We start from the raw sequence: 19,292 nt of genomic DNA, 5'->3' as shown, positions 1-19,292 counted from the left end.
GACTGGCTCTCCCAAGGCTGTCAGTAGTTCTAATGCTTCTAAGATAAGTCGCAGGCTCAGTATTGCCTCACGTGTTCCAATATTTCTACGGAATCCAAACTGATCTTCCCCGAAGTTGGTTTCTACCAGTTTTTCCACTCGTCTGTAAAGCATTCGCGTTAGTATTTTGCAGCCGTGACATATTAAACTGACAGTTCGGCAATTTTCACATCTGTCAACACCTGCTTTCTTTGGGATAGGAATTATTATATTCTTCTTGAAGCCTGGGGGTATCTCGCCTGTCTCATACATCTTGCTCACCAGATGGTAGAGTTTTGTCAGGACTGGCTCTCGCAAGGCTGTCAGTAGTTCTAATGGATTGTTGTCTACTCCTGGGACCTCGTTTCGACTTAGGTCTTTCAGTGCTCTGTCAAACTCTCCACGCAATATCGTATCTCCCATTTCATCTTCATCTACACCCTCTTCCATTTCCATAATATTGTCCTAAAGTACATCGCCCTTGTATAGACCCTCTATATACTCCTTCCACCTTTCTGCTTACCCTTCTTTGCTTAGAACTGGATTTCCATCTGAGCTCTTGATATTCATACAAGTGGTTCTCTTTTCTCCAAAGGTCTCTTTAATTTTCCTGTAGGCAGTATCTATCTTACCCCTAGTGAGATAAGCCTCTACATCCTTACATTTGTCCTGTAGCCATCCCTGCTTAGCCATTTTGCACTTCCTGTCGATCTCATTTTTGAGACGTTTGTATTCTTTTCTGCCTGCTTCAGTTACTGAATTTTTATATTTTCTCCTTTCATCAATTAAATTCAATATTTCTTCTGTTCCCCAAGGATTTCTGCTAGCTCTCGTCTTTTTACCTACTTGAGCCTCTGCAGCCGTCACTACTTCATCCATCGAAACTACCCATTCTTCTTCTACTGTGTTTCTTTCCCCCACACCTCTGGTTTAGCCAGTTCATCCAGGTCCCATCTCCTTAAATTCCAACCTTTTTGCAATTTCTTCAGTTTTAATCTACAGTTCATAACCAATAGATTGTGGTCAGAGTCCACATCTGCCCCTGGAAATGTCTTACAATTTAAAATCTGGTTCCTAAATCTCTGTCTGACCATTATATAATGCATCTGAAACCTGTCAGTATCTCCAGGCTTCTTCCATGTATACAACTTTCTTTTATGATTCTTGAACCAAGTGTTAGCTATTATTAAGTTGTGCTCTGTGCAGAATTCTACAAGGCGGCTTCCTCTTTGATTTCTTACCCCCAATCCATATTCACCTACTACGTTTCCTTCTCTCCCTTTTCCTACTACCGAATTCCAGTCACCCATGACTATTAAATTTTCATCTCCCTTCACTATCTGAATAATTTCTTTTATTTCATCATATATTTCTTCAATTTCTTCGTCATCTGCAGAGCTAGTTGGCATATAAACTTGTAGTACTGTAGTAGGCGTGGGCTTCGTGTCTATCTTGGCCACAATAATGCGTTCACTATGCTGTTTGTAGTAGCTTACCCGCACTCCTATTTTTTTATTCATTATTAAACCTACTCCTGCGTTACCCCTAGTTGATTTTGTATTTATAACCCTGTATTCACCTGACCAAAAGTCTTGTTCCTCCTGCCACCAAACTTCACTAATTCCCACTGTATCTAATTTTAAACTATCCGTTTCCATTTTTAAATTTTCTAACCTACCTGCCCAATTAAAGGATCTGACATTCCATGCTCCAATCTGTAGAAGCCAGTTTTCTTTCCAACTTATGAAGGCACGTAAGGTTTCAAGTAGGAATCGATGAAACCCCAAAAATATTTAAACAATTTGCTTTCAGTGACAAGTTCCTTAAGACAGATTCTTCACAGTGACATGCAATTGAAGATGTGAAAATCTACGTCTAGTTACTAAACTAAATGTAAATGATCTGATTGAGATAGGGATCAATTCATGGAACACACTAATACATGAATTTAAAAAAGAGGAACAGAAACTGTGTGCACTTCAGTTTGTGTCTGAGTACTCCCTTACTGTTCCAGGGCAAAAAAATAATTGAAGAATAACTATGTTTAAAATTAAACGTGATTTTATTGTCATATTTGCCTCACATGCTTAGCAAATAGTAGGTTTATATGCTGTATTATTAAAGTTAATGCAGCAGCACAGTATTAATAATTAAGTTGAAAGTAACAAAGTAAAAATTTATTTCTGAACAATATTTTTAAGATAAAAAGTAAATATGATTTTATATGCCATCCTACGATTTTCCAAATGGAGAGGCCCCCTCCCCATTTTCTTTGGAGCTGAAACCCTGAACAGCTCATTTTTTTGTGCAAAGAAATCAAATTGGTGGCAGTACTGGGAAACAACAAAACTTGAAAAATAAGAGGCTCTGTAAGTGTCATGTTCCTTTTTTGGAAAAAAAGTTAAAATTGTAAATTTTATAGAAATTTTCTTACTATACTATTAAAAAGAGTATAAAGTTCTATCAAAACCTTGTTTTTCAACCAAGCAGAAGTGACCTAAAATGTATAAAAAAGTTGATATGGAATGAGTGCCTATCCGAAATAGAATGAGAAGGAGGCAGGATCGAGATAGGTCGCGGACGTTTCTGGAACAAGGACAGTACTGGGAATGAGGACTATCAGTGTTGAGAATGAGGACAGCCCATTGTGGGAATGATGACTGAGCATTCCTGGAACTTCAGCTAGCAACTACCATTCTGGGAACAAGGGCCTGCCACTGATCGTTCCTGAAATGACCAAAGTGAATGGTGAAGAATCAGTCCTCAGGAATCGTTCTTCCATCCGTCTGTCCACTAAAGTGAACTCTTCCTTTGGACTAGTCTGTTCGAGAATGACCCAAGTCTAGTGGTAATGTAAATCAGGACAATGCTACAATAGGTGAACTATATATGAGATAGTACTGAGAGATCTGTCTCATCACACCACACCTTGTGAAAAGAAAATGGGTCAGAATTAGCCCTTCCAATGCAAAGTTAGTTCCAAGCATTTTAAAAATAATTTTTGGCTTGTTTCATGTTGTTTTCACAATGTGCTCAAAATAAAGATAAGGATTACTGCTCTCCATGACATGTCAGTCAGGGCCGTGAATGTAGGGGCAAGTCTTAACTTTTTTACATTGGAAATATGTAAAAGACACAAAAAGTAAAACATAATAAGAAAAAAAGCTTTTCTCAAATTGAAAATAATCAATGTATGCTCTCTGAAATTAAAACACACAATATATCAATCAAATTTTAAGTAGACAGTTTACAGAAATGTGCTCCTTTTACCAAATACAAAAAGATGAATCTACTATTCATACAACTGTGTACTGATGACACTCAGAATAAATGTGCATGTCCACAAAATAGACCATCTTAATCAAAATGTGATTTATAAGATACTGCCACAACAAATTATGATTCAGATTGGATAGTAGAACACCAAAAAAATAGAAAGTAAAATGTATGAAATTTATAACAAAAGAAACAACTATGTGAACTCAGTATGGTACATGAAAAGTAGTCAAAAGTGTGTATGAAAATTTTAAAATGTAAAAAATATTAATCTATACAAATGTAATCAATATCACATACAAAACTGGTGGAAAGTACAACAGATTTGTCACGCTTGTAGTAGGGACACAAATTTCTGTATCTAATGGTATGTACAAAAAGAAATCAAAGAATAAAATGGTAAAACAACGACACAACTGATAATAAAAATGTATAAGATTATTAACAATAAATGGTATGAGAAAATGCGCCATCGTGTTAAAGTGTAAGAGATTTCCAGTAACACAGTTAATCAATGGCGCAAAGAAGTCACAGATAAAATGTCGTATTGGTCTGTTAGGCATGCAACGACCTTGGGGGAAGGGGGAGGGGGATACTGGTAAGTAGCTTGTGACAGGTACTTAAGTATGAACTGTAGAGTAGTCATTTAGATGAAGTTGTAGATTTGGTTGAGTTTGTTAAGAATTACGAATTTATTCAGGCTAGTAAATTTGAGTACACTGCACAATACCCTTGGTTAATGGTAGTTAATCTCTAAAATTGCTCTACTCACTCTGCTATAACAGTTGCTTCTGATCTCATCTCTACTACTGTATATAATATTATCCTGTGTAGGGCCATCACTCAAAGTAAATTTGTCTTCTGTGAATACATTTATAGAAAAATCCAAGAGTCTGCTTAGCCGACGTTAATATCCTGAGGGATTACTGCCTTAATTCCCTTTTATTTAATTATTTATATTTATTAATTTGTTCCTATACCATTCAGTCGTTGTTTCTTTAAGTCTTCTAGGTAGCCTGTAGTTGCTTATATAATGGTACACTGCAAGAATGTACAACCAAACCCCTGCGTGTAAATTCCATCTAACAGTTTTAGCGTTATGCAAAGACTGCACCAACAACAACTCAAACCGCAGTATTTATGTTAGAGATAAGCAAACGTAAACATACAGCATCTCTGGCTCTAGCTATAATGCTGTCAGATCTTACAAAAAATATGTAATTATTCACAATATAAGACAGCAAGGAAATTATAACCACATACAAATCCAGTATATAAACACGTTACAACAATTTAATGTAACTATACCAGAATCAAGTAAATAAGCTGTCGAAATAGAAAAAAAACTGTAAAATCGTATGGAAAATACATACTTGTTCATGATACAACAGTAGGGAATGCAGAGTATTCTTTTGTACATACTCAATGTAAAATTCCATCTAACTGATGACAACTACATGTACAATGATTGCAGGTTGTACTGTAAAATGGAAATAACACCGAAATAAGTTTACAGTACGAAAAACCAATAAAGTTTAAGCAGCTAACAGGCGATAACTATCCATTAAAATGTCATACTGTGACCTATATTACGATCCAGACCCTGCTGTGGGGAAATTGTACGTTTTCTGGAGTGTTGATAAACCTATGTTGTCTGTATAGCTTCTTCAAGTGCTTGAGGGCAGAAAATCCTTCTGTTTCCAGATCCGAAACCAACGTCAGTCTCATAATATGACATGTAGAATCTTGTGAACATTTCATAAAATAGTCAGTATGCTTTTCTACTCCAGTCTAGCTGTAAATTATTGTATGAAAAAACTGGGAACTGGGAGTTTAGATAAGCTCTAGTACTGCTTATATTGCAGTTGTCATATATGCTTGAATCCTTTTAAAGACTCTCTTCCCTGCCTGTTTACAGCGCCAAAATAATAAAGCGAGGCGTTTATAGCTGGATAGAAGCCCAAGAGTCCATGCTTGGCGAGATGACTGTAGAACGATCGGGTATTCAAACAACTCTCAACAGAAGAACAGTTGCACAAGTAAAAGTTTCAGATTTTCTTCATCTGATAGTGATAAATGTAGTACTTTCCATATCAATTTTCCCAGCACAATTTTATGGTTTTCTTTCCCTTGTCCTAGAACGTTTGAGTTGTTATCTGTAGCACTAGAATCGGCTACTGCTTAGCATCATCACAATACGATTGCTGTCTTCAAAGAAGCTCTTTATTTTGAAAGGAATGCAGACACTAAAGGAGTTATTCATCGATGCGCCTATGAACCATCCTACGTTTTTAGAGAATTCATATCCGGTGTTGACGAAGTGACATTTGTCTTGTATGTAGATGTGATTCCCACATTTCTGTTGTGGTCGACTCGAACTCTATTAAGTTGCTACATTATTTCTTGCAGCAGAAAGGCCAAAGCATTACGTGTAAGGCGCGATATTACTGATTATGCCCCAACTTTCTTATGTGTAAATACCCCCTCCAAAAATAGGAAGCTATTGCTCGGAAGTGTCAGTCAGTCTTGATGCTGAATAATAATTCGTACCTTATCATTATTATTAAGCTTTGCTTAGGCAGACAGATTGTGTGAGTAACATCATTGCGAGGTTTCAGTCCAATGGATTTAAGATACTCCTAATTCTCGCATGTTATCACGTTCTGCCCAGCTGCAAAGCGGTCTTCTGATCATTCGATAAGGCTCATTTATACTTAGTACCCATCATTTTGCTTCAGATGAAGACGTACTATAATTTTATCAGCGCAAAAAATCGACTAGATTCGCATTCTGATCTATGATATTCATCTCGATGTGGTATAATGTCTGAATAGCCTCAGGGAGACATCTCGGATTACCGGGAACCTCTGCAGTTTAATAACCAGGACTCACCGCAGAAGAATGCGTGTATAACATGGACTAATTTGTCGTTAAAGGAAGAATTCGTCGCTATATTACACTCTGCACAAATGGTACTGACTGGCAGCATGCCCAGTGGCTGATTCGAATCATAAATTGTATTGGTATCATGCACCACCAGCTGGCCCCTCGAGAAACCTAGCAGAGATCCTACTGAACCTTTGTGACTGAAGTCCACTGTCGCTTCTGTTGTTTTTATCTCTGTTTTAAACATATTAACGTTTGCGTGTGGATCAGATCCTTTTACAGATCGTGTTATATACACATTGAAATCGTCAGTGTCACAGGAACCAGGACGTAATACTACAACTTCCCCACTCCCTAGATGCAGTATATTATTTAGTTGTGTGACATTAGCTATGCTGTTTCTGTTTACAGACCAATCAGTGCTATACTCCACAACCGCAGGTTCAGATATATTGGAGGAAAGTAGTCCGCTTTAAATTTAAACGAACGTTCTTTCAGGGCCAGAGTGGAAGAAATTGCATCGCAACCTCGAATAAGACAGTGATGTACGAGGGTCGTCCAATAAGTAATGCCTCACATTTTTTTCAGATCATATTTATTGTTAAGAGTCAGAATTTGGTGACAATATACATCAACATGTCTTGTCCATGTCCTATTTTTCACGTTCTATGGTCGTATGCCAACGTTATGGAAGAGCATGTATTCCCTGCTAGTAAAAGCTCTTATCCTGTAGGCGTAGCCATGTTTTCCTGGATGGCTGACAATATTGTCATCTTCAAAGTATGTTCCCCAAAGAGAATCTCAAAGCAGCCTAAAGAGATGGAAGTCTGGACTGTAGGATGGATCTACTTTTACATCTAAAGCTACATGGATACTCTGCAAATCACATTTAAATGCCTGGCAGAGGGTTCATCGAACCACCTTCACAATTCCCTATTCTTCCTCTCTCGTAAAGGGCACGGAAAGAACGAACACCTGTATCTTTCCGCACGAACTCTGATTTCCCTTATTTTATCTTGGTGATCGTTTCTCCCTATGAAGGTCGGCGTCAACAAAATATTTTCACATTCGGAGGAGAAAGTTGGCGATTGGAATTTCGTGAGAAAATTCCTCCGCAACGAAAAACGCCTTTGTTTTAATTGGCTCTGAGCACTATGGGACTTAACTTCTGAGGTCATCAGTCCCCTAGAACTTAGAACTACTTAAACCTAACTAACCTAAGGACATCACACACATCCACGCTCGAGACAGGATTCGAACCTGCGACCGTAGCGGTGACGCGGTTCCAGACTGTAGCGCCTAGAACCACTCGGCCACTGAGGCCGGCTTGTTTTAATTATGTCCAGCCCAAGTCCTGTATCATTTCAATGACACTCTCTCCCATATTTCGCGATAATACAAAACGTGCTGCCCTTCTCTGAACTTTTTCAATGTACTCAGTCAGTCCTATCTGGTAAAGATCCCACATGGCGCAGCGGTATTCTGAGGACGGACAAGCGTAGTGTAGGCAGTCTCCTTAGTAGATCTGTTACATTTTCTAAGCGCCATACCGATAAAACGCAGTCTTTGGTTAGCCTTCCCAACATTTTCTGTGTGTTCCTTCCATTTTAAGTTGTTCATAAGTATAATACCTTAGTATTTAGTTGAATTTACAGCCTTCAGATTTGGCTGATTTATCGCGTAACCGAAGTTTAACGGACTCCTTTAAGCACTGAGGTGCATGACCTAACACTTTTCGTTATTTAGGGTCAATTGCCAATTTTCGCACCATACAAATATCTTTTCTAAATCGTTTTGCAGTTTGTTTTGATCTTCTGAGGACTTTACTAGTCGATAAACGACAGCGTCATCTGCAAAACAGCCTAAGACGGCTGCTCAGATTGCCAGATGAGGCATTGATGTCCAACCCAATTTTGTGATATGTTCCCGGGTTCTCAGACTTGTGTGTGGGCGTGCATTATCGTGTTGGAGAAGGGTTTCTCCTGGATTCTTGTCCGATCGAAAACGGTGGAAACGGTTCTTGTGTTTATTCAGATTCTTCTCGTATGCCTCTGAATTGATGGTTGACCGGCACCACATCCACGAGAATGACGCCATCACAATACCAAAAGACTGTCACCATGACGTTTCCGGCAGAAGGGATTGCCTTCAATTCCTTCTTTTGTGGTGAATGAGGATGATGCCACTCCATGTACTGCCTTTTTGTTTGCGGCGTAAAGCGGTGCACTCAGCTTTCGTTCCCCGTAATGAACCGTGAAAGTAAGGCCTCTCTGTCGGTCTCAAAACGCGCCAAGAATTCAGATGAAATACCCTTTCTTGGAATCTTGTGGTCCGCTGTGAGCATTCGTGAAATCCATCGTGAGCACCTCTGAATATTCGAGAGTCTCGATCACTGCAGACGCACTTCCAATGCTGACCTACAACTATAGAGCAAATTGTCGAGTTGTGATGCGCTGGTCGGCACGAATAGTGGCATCTGCACGGCTCAGCATGTGTGAAGCAGTGGTTGTGACAGGATGTCAGCGTGGCTGATCATGGAGCTCTGTTTCTGCATTTCCTGAGGCTGTAACTTTCTTTACTTATCTCCCAACTGTACTCCTATCAACTGCAGCATCGCCACACACTGCACACAAACGTTTATATATGTTCACCACAGTTTCTTTTATGCTCACAAGAATTCAATAACAGGACGCTGCTTGTAACGTAAGTCGATGTAGACGCCATTTTGACGCTGTAGTATGGCTCTGTCATCTGCCAGAACGGTTCGAAACTTCACTGGTTCACAGAACAAACATCAAATGTGAAGCACCAGCAAGGACGTTTGACTATGTATATTAAAATGTGGGGCATTACTTATTGAACCACCTTCGTACATATTACTTGTTTTTATGCAGTTGTCAGAAGAAACATTAGGCAGAAATGTCCACAGAGTTATGAACTGAAGCCTCGGTTGCGTCGAAAATTATACAACTTCTATTTCCTGACGGTCAAGTAACGACACAGTTCTTCAGGCGGCCTAAAAGAGCATAATTAGTCAAAGTAGTAGATCTGATTCAGTTTTTCTTAAACATACGCAACCCAGTGAGTTCCATATCGTCACTCAACATCCAGACTGACAATCTTGCATCGTGTGGATTTTCACATTGCCTCAAATCTCGGGATTTTGAGTTTTCTTATGAGTTTAAGCAGATCCATATTTCTAAGCGGTGTGTCCGGTGTTATCGCTATGTGCTTTCTTTTGTTTATATACAACCAAAGCGGTTACCTGTATGGTTTTACATATAATCCTATACTGATTGTTAAATGCTTCTCAGCGTTTTGAGCATTCTTTACTGCCTGAGTTATGGCAGCGGCTCCTGCAGCTAACGAAACATAATTATTCCACCAGATGTCTTTGGTGTTGGCAGGCCCTGGGGGTTTTAACACGTCTTTTCCTTCCTCCTTTCTGCACCTGCAGCCGCTGTCACCGCTGATTCGAGGCAGTTTTATTAAATACCCCATACGTTTTTTCTTCTTCTTCAATATGCGGCTAGTTGCACTCATTACTTGCTTGAACCTTATTCCAGCACCCAATTTAAGTTTGGCACGCATTGCCCTATCGACCACGAATGCAGCAATACGTTGTACTATACTATTTTCCTTTCTTTGACGTATCAGTTTAGCCTTATCATCTAATATTTGTTCTGTAATTCGACGATATTTATTTGCAGCATAATGAATGTCTTGCTCTTTGTATGTTTTGTGTAGGATATTAATTCCCCTATCACTACGAGACAGACGCTGTTTCAATTTCGTTCCAGGTCCACAAAAATTTTATCCGGGGATATGAAGTTCCAATGGTAGATTCTCAAGAATACGGCCTCCATCTTCTGTTGATACGTTTACTAGCATTCAAACCACACTACTACGTGGTAAGAGGTTTGCGTTTCCTATTATGTAGCAAACTGCGAGCGTTCAGCAAACTGTTGTGCTCTGATGAGAAGCTGAGACCTTCTCACCACCTCCCTGTTCCCTCGACGTCTTACGACCCGCTCTATTGGAACACGTTCGTTTCAGAGCTTTTCTGTAATTCCCCTGTGTAAAAAGTCACTGCAGTTTCCTTACCATCATAGTCCTTTAAGATGTATGTTCTCGAGTTTGTGTGCTGCACCTTCGAAACAGTAAATACCTCTGTTGACCAGTTCGGTAAGTAGGACTTCTCAAACGCAGTATTGTATTTCGAAGTATGTATCAAATCACCAACATTAAACTTCTGCTTGCGCGGGTCCACCATGTTAATACGATAGTATACTGTATTTGGAAGACGATTATCACTGACATCAATAGGTCTCTTATGGTGAGTAATACTATTATACTCGTCAATGATTTGTGGTGGGGTGTTCAGCCATTTGTACGTCCATTGAAGATTAAATTGCTTCCATATCGAGTTTTTGATCACCATGTTCAACCATTCCACAATACCAGCTTTCAAATGAGAGAATGTTGCCGGCCGCGGTGGCCGTGCGGTTCTAGGCGCTTCAGTCCGGAACCGCGAGACTGCTACGGTCGCAGGTTCGAATCCTGCCTCGGGCATGGATGTGTGTGATGTCCTTAGGTTGGTTAAGTTTAAGTAGTTCTAAGTTCTAGGGGACTGATGACCTCAGATGTTAAGTCCCATAGTGCTCAGAGCCATTTGAACCATTTTTTGAGAGAATGTTGAGTAGTGGTTTATCCCATATCGTTTCATTATCGCTCTTAAATGTCTATTGTAAAATTCACCTGCACGGTTGGTCTGAAGGTTGTTGGGACTCTGATTCGTTCCATTCTGAAACAGTTGTTCAGAAACCTGCTAAACCTCCTTCTCCGTCTTTACCTGCACAAATAGGGGCACAAGCGAATTTGAAACATGTATCTGCGACCATTAGACTGTAGCCGAAACCGTTATTCGATCGTGAATAGGTTTACATATCTATGAGATCAGCCTGCTACTCGTATTATCACATGTCTGCACATAAATTTTCTGCGTGCAGGCCTGTGAAACTGATGAATCACTTTCTCCATAGTTACTTGATGATGCGTCTATCTAAAAGGTCAGATATGATTGCAATATTTCGTTCGTGTGACCTGTATTCCCTGAGGCAGCTAACGCTGTAAGTAGTCGTAATAGATCCATGGCATAATTCAGATCATCGTAATATATACACTCTAGAGGTAGAAAGTACAGACATTTATGTTGAACTTCAACCCCCTTACCCACGCTATGTGCACCTGCTACTGCTGGATTAATTATATTGATATATTTTTCGCTCTCTGAGGCTTTTATTCATCCTTCAGGGGTGCTATGTGCGTTGGTCATGCACATGAACATACACTTTTATATCTTTCGGGGTATACTTTTGGACGTTCGAAATTTGTAGGAATATTAGCTCTAATACACTGGGCGTTCTTTCTAAGTCCTTATCCCCAACTATTACGGCATTCTCGGTTTAGCGTGTTGGGTACTTGCCTAACATTAAATATTTCGTCCGGCTGACCCCTTATCTTCTATCTTAGTATTCTGCAAAGAATAACGACGCCAGTAATAGCGTGTTCTTATTCTGTTCTGCTTCTACTTATTCTTCGTCTTCTTGTTCTTTTGTGCCTCCATCCATACTGTCGGTTACTGGCTTAAACGTTTCCGAGAGATTCTGATGTGGTTGAAACTGCCCTGTCTCTAACAATCTCAACTTCCATCGCATAGCAGAGCCGAGCGGTCTAGGGCGCTGCAGTCACAGACTGTGCGGCTGGTCCCGGCGGAGGTTCGAGTCCTCCCTCGGGCATGGGTGTGTGTGTTTGTCCATAGGATAATTTAGGTTAAGTAGTGTGTAAGCTTAGGGACTTATGACCTTAGCAGTTAAGTCCCATAAGATTTCACACACATTTGAACTTTTTTTTCTATTGCATAGCCTTCCACGCCTCAGTTATTTTGTACTTTTTCGAAGGCATGCTGCTGTATGCTAATCCGTTTAAGGTTTAAAACTTATACAGGGTTTAAAAAAAACAGACGAATACTTTGAGAGGTGGTAGTACTCATTGAAACAAAAAAAAGGTCCAATATACATGGGTCTAGAAATACACACTTTCTGAGATAAGTCCAATAAACATGGGTTCGGAAATTCATACTTTCTGCTATAAACATGTGTTTGGAGGAGGTGTCCAACGTGATTTCCATTTATGAAAATGCACCCCTCTGCTCTCCAGTTACAGAATGATGCACCCTTTGAAGTATACCTGGTTGTTGTACCTGGTGGCACGCTTTGAAGACACGACCCTGTAGTGTTTTTCACATCGATGATTGTTATGGCGAAGATCAGTTCCAGTTTGAGGTCAGGGGAACAAGCAGGCCAACGTGTGGGGCCGCCGAGTCAATCCAGCAGTTCTGAAATGTCGGCATCAGATGTCTGTGCACCTTGAGATGAAAGGGTGTTGGTGCACCATCATACATTAACCATATTTGTATTCGTTGCTGCAGTGACACAGCCTCCAGCAAGGAAGGCAATACATTAATGAGAAAGTACAGATAATGTGCTCCAGTTAACCTTTGTGGTAGCATGTATGGCCCTATTAATCTATCACCAAGTACGTCTGCCCATATGTTGATTCAGAATCGTGGTTGATTCCCTCTTCCCTGAATTGCTTGGGGATTTAAATCTGCAACAGCCATTGACAGAACCGCCATCTGTCACGATGATCCTGTGGCCTTAGGGCCTGAAGTGCTTTAGATGATATGAATACAGCAATTGTTCCTGAAGTACTGCCCAAATAAGAGAGTGAAACAAGCCTTCTGCTGCCGTTAATAGTCGCACACTGGTCCCTGTGGTTTCTCCCACCAAATGTAGCCCACACTCCTCCATTTCAGGTGTGCTGACTGTACGGGACCTTCCTTTGACAGTCTTCTGAGGTGCAAGGGTACCTGTGTCCCTCAGACGCTGGAAACGTTTGCCAAACACTTTATCAAAGGGCACTCTGTGCTGTGGGTATTTTTCAGTGTAGAGGGCGCGGGCTGACAGGCTACGTCCGTCTGCTAAATCATAGCGGAATAATATTATCCGCCACTTCACTTGTTAAGTACTAGTCTTCCAGTACTAAGAAGTGTGGGAAGAGAGGAAACGTAAATGTACTACACCATTTATACATACTGTAGAGGAATGTTGGACAAAGATGGAAACTGTCAGGATTCGCCGTATTAAAACCGGTCCGAGTTTCCCAAGTGATTTATTATTTCCAGCTACAGTGCCCCCGTTCCTCTCAGTCTGTGTCACCTGGTCCCGCAATGCTGAGAACACTACTTCACTGTCTGCGAAACAGCTTGGCGCGGAATGGCTGACTCAACAACCTGTGCAATGCCTTGCTGTGTGTCGGTCTTGTACGGCCGCGGAGTTGTGACGCCAGGATGCGCTGGCAGTCAACCCAGCGGTCTCCATCCCTGCCGCCTCAGCGCCACCAACTGGGAGCTGCAAGGCAGCCCATGGCGTGCTTCCCCGCCGGCGTGGCTGTGATACCGGCGACAACAAGCACTCACAATCCGGCGTCCGAATCTGCGGTCCTCGCCGCACAATGCCTCCGGCGTGAGTTGGAAGCCAACAAGACTGTCCGCAGTAGCGAGCTATGGCGTGGTCTGCTGCTGGCTGACTGCGGACCCCGCGTTGGCCTCAGAGGGCCGCACCAGTGACCTGCTGTGGACTGAAACCCTGGTGCCCCATTTATTGCTGCGTGTAGCCGGTGGCGTGACACGCCCCAACGTCCAGGAGAGCTGAATCCTTGTTAGCGAACAGGGGTCTATTTATACGTGGCTGTGTGCCTCTGTTTTGCCAATACACTTCTCCCAGTCATGTACTCATAACACCAGGGTTGGGCCAGTGGGCCCCTTCTGACTGTAACTTGCGCCATGCAAACCGCTCTTTTCAGCAGGTCTACGACCCTGTGGCCTCCATTCTACTTTGCAACCGCTGGTTCCTTAACTTACTGTCAACATGTCCGTGCATGGCTGTAACTTGTGCGCTCCAAAATATTGCACCAGAGCTAACCTATTCCCATCTTAAACAGTAGTGTCGCTACAATTCAAACAGGGCAGTAACAGTAAACACATAAGTGAAACCGCGTTTTCTAGAAGGTAAAACACGGTTGTACTCACCCAGGATTGACAGTGCTGTACAATAAGGCACACAAAAACGACGAAAACGACGAAAACTAACATAACCTACAATACAATACGAAACACACAACTGATTGCAGAACACCTAATGGTAGGCAGAGTGTTGTGAGTAAGACATCATAATACCCTGCCGACCCATTTGATGGAGCACCTATGCAATGATTGTGCTAATGTATCCAACCAAGGGTCACGCAGCACTTCATACACACACGTGTTTATTTAGGAACATTTGCGTTTCCAGACTCATGTTTATTGGACTTGTTTCGATGAGTACTACAACCATTCAAAGAATTCGACACTTTTTTAACACACTGAGTATACTTTAAGACAACTGGTGATGATGGGCGTCAAGTGCCTTAGCTATCGCCTTGATATCTCCACACATATATGTCAGTTTTGTGCTGACTTCTTCAGTTTTCTGGTTGACATATAGTTCACACTGCTGCATCTCAGCATTCAACACCTTGACATTTACAGCTCCTGTCTCGACAAGATTTTCCAGTTCCATTAATTTACCATTGGTTGCCTCGATTTTTCCATCAAATAGACCTGTGTGCTTTGCGCTGTCTGAATGATTATGTGACACACATGCAATTTGTCCATAGTCTACAGTATACTTGATACAGCTACGCTTTGATACACTGCCTTTTATGCAGACTCTCACTGAAGTTTCGTGTGCATCGACTCTTATTAAATTTCCTAATTCTATCGACAATAACCAGAAAGACACACTGTGAGTTATTCCAGCAATCCCCACATGCTTTAACGAATTCATTGAGTCAATTCCTACATGTGCTTGATACATATGGTTTAAATTCAGCTTGTGCTGTTTGAAACTGATACTAAGGTTCACATTATACCAGACCAAATACTTCAGGATGCTTGAGTATGTGTGGCTCAAATAAAATATATTGACTTGCATATGGCGACCAGTGCCGAAATATCTGTGGAAATCATTCTGATTTTCCACTGCAGTGACATAAAATACTAATACGCTGTTTGGCTTTATTTTGTCAGGTGGTGTAATATCATTGCTTTTGCTGAACGCCTGATATGTTATTCCTTCAATGCCACGCAAAATCTCCTGCAATAGCAGATTTTTTTCTGAAACAGGGGTTTTGAAAAAATATATACATGCTCGAGATAGTTTTCCCACAGTCTGGTGGCCCAATAACTTAAGTACGTGTAATATTGGGACCTAACGATCCATTCAACTTGTTCTTATGGTTTTCACCTTCATCACTGCAGGGCCAGCCGCTTACCACAAGACCCTTGTGGTGAATTTGTTTAGTCCACTCGGGCATGAGGTAACTGTTCATTTACGCTGGAATGCAGGGGTTTTCATATACTCTTACATATAGCTGAGTATATAAACAAACTTAAATAACATCAGAGTTCAATGCCCACGTCTCGTAATGTTGTATCATACATTTCCATCGATGCACAGCATGCATTGTAGAGTCAATCTACGATTTCTACTGATGGCCGGTTAGTTTGGCGAGCTAAGTCAAATATATTAGTCTACAATGTCTAACAGAATCGGTAGACAAATATAGCCACCTTTATCGACACTCTAGCTCTAGTTATATTGCGTAGCTGGAGTAGTGGGACAAGGGTGGTGCCACCCCTCATTCCATTGTTGAGAGATGTATCCAAGATGGCGGCAATGACATCATCCAAGATGTCGGCTTGTAGACTTGGAAACAGAGCATGACATAATTCAAGATGGCTTCCATGACGTCATCCAAGATGGTGGATTTTGGTGGGAAGATAGGTCAGTTAGGCTACCTCCACTAACCTAACCCCCCCCCCCCCTCCTGAATAAAATGGCAACAAGTTCAAATTACATCAGGACAATGCAACACACCTAAGAAAATGGCGGGAAAATATGTCACTTGGGCTACCTCTGCTAACCTAAATCATCTGACTGCCAACTCTTCCTAGGAAATGGCAGGAAAAGGACTCGACCTGTGCTGGACACATGTCTTTATTTTGCATGCACTATTTATTTAAACAATATGAGGCAGTACCACCATCCAGTGTGTTCACCACGAGGTAAGGACTCCAACTGACCTAGTACACAGTACTGCCACCAGAGAGCACTATCATCCCTCTCATCTGTTTGACCACTTTCTGTCTCCCACGATTTCTACAGGACATGTCTGAAGTGTGTAGGCCGCGTCGGACGCATCTTGATGTCACAGTGTCTAGCCCGCGCATGCGTACTGACGTCCCAGATGGTGTACTAGAAACCTGCCAGCGATTTTAACGGAACAAGTGCGACGAGTAGCAGACACGTCGCCCATCTAGCAAAGTTCTCAAGTCACATTACTATGTAAAAATATGTCTTTGCAGATGGGATAAGTTTCTAGTTACTCTATGGTTTACAGCATGCTCCACCTAGCTAAACTTTTGGGCTTCTAGAGTAATAATTTCCAGTCTATATCTCCTGAATTATGTTGCGCGAGTGATCAGTAAGATACTGCTGTGTGCTTGATATCGAGAAGTACCGCGAAAATGGCGTGATATTCTAGCAAACCATGTGAAAATACATGTGTTCTTGTAATCCTATAGTCTGGAGATGGGTGTAGAAAAGCGAGCAAGGAAGGGAGCAGGTCCAGATCAGAAACAGTAATGCGTTTGTGCCGAGGGAGGAAACGAGGCTGAATTTGAAGAACAGTTCTGAGAGTGACTTCAGTCCGATGAGGGTGCTCTGGTCACGTGTTGGGAGTGGGTGACTCGTGACTATCGGCTGGGGAAAATATCTAGTGCTGTGAGGGGTATATATGCTGCTATTCTGTCTTTGCAGTATATGTATGAATTATGTAAAGGGGATGACTTTGTATGGCACCAGATACGAATTTCATGTTTACTAGATCGATACAGTACGGGGTGGTATACTGATGGGTTGGCGATCGGTTTCACATTCTAATATTGAAGCTCCTGTCCTTGGTAGGAGAGCAGTGTAATTTAGTAGGGGTCTTTCCGTATTTGTTGATATGTAGGGTATTTTTCAAGGTTCAATTGCCAGTGCAATATAGCGATCTGTGTAAAATACCCGCTAAAAGTCTGGTCTGGGCAGAGAAACAAAGAAGGAGGACGGTGCTTCCACACTGGCAGCAACAGTAACTCAGATGGTAAATTCGATAAGAGCCAATCATAATGCGCCATTCATTTCACAAGACATCCTTTGTGCCGGGATATAGGAGTCTCTACACAGTGGTGAGAACGCTTGCTTATGTTCAAAGCAGGAAGGGTAACACATGATGGACGGGGTGCCACGTTAGAACTGCGAGAAAGAATGAAAACGGCGTTATTCCGCGCTATTTTCATAAACAGGTTCTGTTAGGGCAAGAATTTCCGTGCATGCAAGTTGAGACATCAAGAAAGTGAGCGTTAACTATTTCTGGGACACTATACAATTTCCTAGTTTCGACTTGGTTCTTATTTTTACATAACCATGTGACGTCAGCAAAACATTGAGAACCTTTGAGATGGTGAGCCGCCATGTGGACGTTTCGCAGCGAGGTGTCTGACATGTTGTGGCAGGTATGCACAGCTAGATCCAGCTTATATCTTCCGTTAAGATCGTTAGAGAGAAAGCAGAATATGCTATTCTGGAACAGATTCCTGTAGCGCTATCTGTGACATCAGTATCCATAGGTATAGCGTCAGCGATGGTAAACACATGTGCTGCCTGAAGGCGTTTCGCATATGGGATCAGTGCGAGCACGCCTTGGAGTTCTGTGGTGAGGTGGACAGGGGCGTGTGCTGTACCTCACCTGATGGGCGAGGACGTGACGGCGGAGGAGGAGACGCTATGGAATCGGGCCACTGCGAGCAGCCAGGTTGCTGCAGCCCTAATCCGCTAGCTTGAGGGAGGGTGCTCAATGGACGCCAGAGCGATACTGCGGCAGCCACGGCCGGAGTGGGGTCGGGGATGGGGGCAGCGGCGCCAGCTGCGGGTGCGGCGGGACGGCGGCGGCATCGAGTGGTGGGATGTGTTTTTTACTAGCGATCTTTTGTTTAAACTGTATTCGATTGATTTCACCAACCAATAGGATGCTCCTAATTAAAAATACTACCACATACATGTGAAAAATATCGATTTAATTAATTTGCGTAATTTTGTTATATCAATATGGAATTAGAGGTACAATAGTTAAGGGGAGTGAGTGGGTGACATACAGCATAACAGCAAGTTAAGTGCAGAACACTAGATTAAGTATTTGTTAGACACTATAGAATTTCCGAGAGTTTGATTTGGTTCATATTTTTATAAAGTGATGTGACTTGAGAACTTTGTTAGATGGACGATGTGTCAGCTACACGTCACACATGTTCCGTTAGGATCACCAGCAGGTTTCTAGAACACAATCTGGTATATGCACGTGCGGGCTAGACACTGTGACATCAGTATGCGTGCGGGCGTGGCCTATACACTTCAGACGTGTCCTGTCAGAATCACGGGAGAGAGAAAGCAGTCAAACAGATGAGTGGGATGATAGTGTCCTCTGGTGGCAGTACTGTGTACTAGGCCCAGACCTCGTGGCGGAAACAGTGTTTACCTCCACCTTGGATAATGGTACTTGCGTCATCAGCTGATGTCATGGCAGCCATCTTGGATTAAGCCACAGAACGAGTACCACTGCCCTCTGGTGGCAGTACTATGTACTAGGTCAGTTGGAGTCTTTACCTCGCGGTAAACACACTGGATGGTGGTACTGCCTCATATTGTTTAAATAAATAGTGCATGCAAAATAAAGACTTGTGTCCAGCACAGGTCAAGTCCTTTTCCTGCCATTTCCTAGGAAGAGTTAGCGGTCGGATGACTTAGGTTAGTAGAGGTAGCGCAAGTGACATATTTTCCTGCCATTTTCTAAGGTGTGTTGCATTGTCCTGATGGAATTTGAAATTCCTGCCATTTTATGCAGGAGGA

This window comes from Schistocerca piceifrons, chromosome X (assembly GCF_021461385.2).
Source record: "Schistocerca piceifrons isolate TAMUIC-IGC-003096 chromosome X, iqSchPice1.1, whole genome shotgun sequence".
NCBI classification, from domain to species: domain Eukaryota; kingdom Metazoa; phylum Arthropoda; class Insecta; order Orthoptera; family Acrididae; genus Schistocerca; species Schistocerca piceifrons.
The sequence above is the reverse complement of the archived record's forward strand: the minus strand, read 5'-3'. Positions refer to the sequence as shown.